At 51.5% G+C, this 3677-nt stretch overlaps 1 non-coding gene across 1 annotated transcript; it reads right to left on the reverse strand.

Annotated features, from left to right (window-relative positions):
* Positions 1-1705: 1705 nt before the first annotated feature.
* On the reverse strand, positions 1706-1788 carry TRNAL-UAA (transfer RNA leucine (anticodon UAA)). Its single transcript has one exon. It is a non-coding gene; the product is annotated as a tRNA-Leu (tRNA).
* Between the last annotated feature and the right edge of the window lie 1889 nt (positions 1789-3677).

Here is a 3677-nt window from a genome sequence, read left to right on the forward strand (position 1 = left end):
TTTTTAATGAACAGTTCTAGAAAGTGTAGTGTGTTTTGAGTTTACAATTGTGGTAACAGCCAAAGAAGGCAGCGTATGTACCTGCATTTCTGACAAATTCACCACTAGACCACACTTCTCTACATAATTCCCTTCTAACTATCATATTTCCATGTTTATATCACATGCACTTTTGTGATGCCTGATCATTTTATATAGCATGTAATAAAATATCCTGAAATACTTCACCACCCTCTTCCTAGTGCATTGAAGACCCATGAGTTGTCATCTCTCTCCTGAGACTCTTCCCTTTATTTAGTCTGTATCAAAACACAATATATTTGGACTGAACCCTCAGAATAACTTCTCAGCTCAAATTATCAGGAACAACGTGGCTAAGAACTATATTTACCTCTATTAGGGTTCAACTAGGATGCTTTGGCAAACACTAATATTTTTAATACGTCTGTTTGTGCTTTATTTGCATTTCCCATACTCTCAATACACTGCAATACAATGATACTGACCTGTCAACACCCCCCCAAAAACCCAAATAAACAAACCCAAACACCAAAATAATGCTATAGCAAGTTAAACATCACATGTACAGCAACTGCGACACTGCTAAGCAAAACAAAGCCAAGAAGGCTAGTCTGAAAATCTTGCTTGCTCATTCCACATAACTTTTAGCTGAACCCCTAGCAGAGTTTACGGCACAGCTAGCACTAGGAACCAAAACCCCAGCCCACGAGGTACTTTCACGTCCTAAGAGCACTGTGACAGTTGTCATGGAGCCTTCAAAGTATTCAAAGGTCTTGGAACTGGAGGGGAAAAAAGACATAAAAATTACCTAAATTATGCTTTATAGCGAAAATGTCACCACGTGGGGTGGACGACGCGGGAGGGCAAGCCTCCAGGCAGGGCCACCACGGTCTACCACCTCCTACCAAACGGGGTGGGCACGGTTTTAGAGGACTGTTTGCCACGTCATTTTTAGGTACCGTTAGCCCAAATACAGTTCCCTGGGAAGGCACTTCTGTAGAAAACTCGTGTGAGTTACAGAAACGATGGGCGGCACCTTGTCCCGCCGAGGGGAGCGGCAACACAGGGCTGCGCCAGTTCCGGCTCCGGCCGAGCGCCCGGGGGCCTTCATAGTGCAGCGGGATCGGGCCCAAGGCCCTGTGCCCGGAGATGCCAGTCACCCCCTGGCCTCGACTCCGCCACGCAGCCGATAACAGCACACGCTGGGCCCGCGGTCGCCGCCGAGGCCCAGGCCGAGCATCCTGCGAAACGCACAGAAAAAAACCCAAAATTAAATACATTTGAAAACCCCTTGAAAATAGTGAAACCAACTTTAAGCTGAAGTTACGGTGCTGAAGTAGGACTGGTCAGCCCAGCAGACTCGACCAGGCATACGTGACCAGACCCGCTTCAGCCGCAACCGGCTCCCGCCGGCCGCCACCGACACGCTGTCAAGCCCCGCGAGACCCAAGGCGCTGCCCAGCGCCGGTCGCCACCGACACGGCGCCAAGACCCGCGACAGCCAAGGCGCTGCCCGGCTGCGGCCGCCGCCCCTGCGCTGATCCCGCCCCTCGTAGTCTTCCGTCGCGGCCCGGCGGGTCCTGGCTCCCTGCGGTCGGGCTCAGCCCGGGCACCGCACCCTCCCCGGCAAGATAACAAGGCTCTGGAAAAAGAAAAAAAAAAAAAAAAACCAAAAAACAGCAATTACCAGGAGTGGGGTTCGAACCCACGCGGACATACGTCCATTGGATCTTAAGTCCAACGCCTTAACCACTCGGCCATCCTGGTGCAGATACAGAAGCCGCTGTCAGCCACTCCTACATACGAGGTCGCGCTCCCGCCCGCCCGCGACCTTTAGGCCAGCCCGGGATACCCCCTCCTTCGCCACCCCGCGCACCACGGCTTTATTCCCAGCGCGGGCGGGCACGGAGCGTACAGGGTGGCGCGCGCGGGCGGCCTCTCTCGGTGGCAGCGAGAGGCGGGCAAGGCTCGGCGGGAAGTGCTGCCCTGAGGCACGGGGACGCGGCATAACCCCGACGTCCCGCCTCTGGCGGGAGCCAGGGCCGGAGTGGAAAGGATCGGAGTGGCGGGACCAGAGCGCGGGACCAGAGCGCGGGACCAGAGCGCGCCCGCCCCTGAGAGGACGGGGCGCGTGGTGTCAGGGGCTTCGGGACAGACCAGCCGGCCTCTGGACTGGGGACGGCGGGGTGCGGGCTGCTGCGGCGCGATCAGGCAAGTGCGGGTTTAGAGCAGGAGCGCAGGGGAGGGCGGCGGTGCCGCTGTGGTTCATCGAGGGTGTGAGAAAGCTGTCGTGGTAGGGCTCAGATCATAAAAAAGGAGCGTAACTTTTTATTAACCTCCCACACTCCCCTCCCCCACCCCCCCACCGCCGCGATGCTGCCTGGTGGAATATCAATTGACAGGAGCTCTTGGAAAAACCTGTGTTGTGTTCTGACGTTTTACTTACTCCAGTCGTTACCTAAAATCTATCTTCCATTGCCAATAGAAAGAAAAACAAAGGAATTACATAGTGATCAATTATGCTTAATTAGGAGAAACATATTGCAGAGGAAAGATTCCTTGCCAATCACCATTGCATGCCCGGTCAATGGAAGCAATATCCCCAGTTAGTTCCTGCACTGGGATCTTCCCTTCTCAGGCACATCAGAAAGCAAAAAAAAAAATGCCTTATTGCCGGCCTTCCCCCCACTGCCTCCCACTCCTTCCACCTTTTCTATCCATTTTCCAGAGGAGAAAATGAACATCCTCCATTCCATCAAGCTTTGCCACCATTGCGCTTGCTCCCAAGGGTTGAGAGACAAATGCTTTGTACAGCACAGGCTGGGGATGCTGGACTATTACAGCCTCCAGCAAACTGGAGGAGGCACACACAGGCCATCTCCTTTTCCATAAGCAAAACATACGCTGTTTGGTTGCTAAGACATCCTGGTTGTAGGTGACCCTACTTAAAGGTTGTCAGGGCCTTAAATTTGCAAGCTGCAGGTAGTGCCTAATCTCTTCAGAGGATAGTGCTCAGAGATTCCTGGTACACTAGCTGTGCTTGTGAAGGCAAACATTTCTCACATACAAGGAACGTTAACATTTTAACAATGTGAAGAACAGATGTGAAACTGTCATGGTTCTGCTGGGACAATCATAGGCCAGCCATGGTCTGCAGTCAATAGCAGTTTACAGTCACCCAGGGCAACTGACCCAAGCTGTCTTACAGGTGTATCCCCATACCATAAATGTCACCCTCAGTATAAAGGGCAAAGTTTTATGAAGATAGGATGACTTCTTGCTTGGGCTCAGGTCTTGCTCTTGAGGACTGCTTTCCTGTTTATTGTGTCCACTGTACGTTTGCTGGGTTGAGTATAACTTAGTATATTTTATATTGGCATTGGTACTGGATTTGTGGTTTCTTGAAATCTGTTTCCATTTCAACATGTGGTTTCTTCTCCTTTTCTTGATCTCCCTCCTCTTCTGGGGCACAGGGGGTGTGTGTCATTAGGTGATAGATCAGCTGCTATAGTTTTGCCCCAGATATGGGCCAAAAGTAAACAAACTTGCACCCTCCTCCCCTCCTTTACTTTTATACTCATACTGGAGCCCATTAATTAAAGAACAGCTATTTGGCTGATTTCATACCATGATGTATCGTTTGCTTGAAATGACCA

The sequence above is a fragment of the Dryobates pubescens genome, chromosome 6 (assembly GCF_014839835.1).
Source record: "Dryobates pubescens isolate bDryPub1 chromosome 6, bDryPub1.pri, whole genome shotgun sequence".
NCBI classification, from domain to species: Eukaryota; Metazoa; Chordata; class Aves; order Piciformes; family Picidae; genus Dryobates; species Dryobates pubescens.